A 448-nucleotide genomic window follows, 5' to 3' on the forward strand; every position below is an offset into this window, starting at 1 on the left:
TTCGTCCTCCAAAGACGACAAAGAAAAATCGGTCGTTGTCGAGCTGGACGAACTGGTAGATTCGGCAGAGTTTGAGGGCTCCTCTTCCTTGATACCGGTCAACATCGGCACAGGCGCCGGTTTTGGATGGGACTTCAGGTGTTCTCTCAGGTCATCCGTCAAACCGTCCAAGCCAATCGACTTGAAGAAGTTGATCGCGAAACGCATGTTCTTCGGATCTCTGGGGAATAGCCCCTCGAACACCTCCTGCAACGTCACGTCTTTAACCCGCTCGTTCAACTTCGCCAGACCCATGTACTCCGAGAGCTCTTGAAACAAGATCTTGATAAATATTCTGTTGGAACTCGGGTGGTGTCCTCCTCGTTCAGTTTTACGCACGACAGCACGCTCCACGATATGGAGTCCGTGAACAGTAAATGTGCAAAGAACTTGGACACATTCCGCAGCT

At 50.9% G+C, this 448-nt stretch overlaps 1 pseudogene; it reads right to left on the reverse strand.

Annotated features, from left to right (window-relative positions):
- Window positions 1-3: 3 nt before the first annotated feature.
- LOC105460745 lies at window positions 4-443 on the reverse strand (annotated as a pseudogene).
- Window positions 444-448: the final 5 nt, after the last annotated feature.

This window comes from Wasmannia auropunctata, unplaced genomic scaffold, assembly GCF_000956235.1.
Source record: "Wasmannia auropunctata unplaced genomic scaffold, wasmannia.A_1.0 LD316470.1, whole genome shotgun sequence".
Classification (NCBI taxonomy): Eukaryota; Metazoa; Arthropoda; class Insecta; order Hymenoptera; family Formicidae; genus Wasmannia; species Wasmannia auropunctata.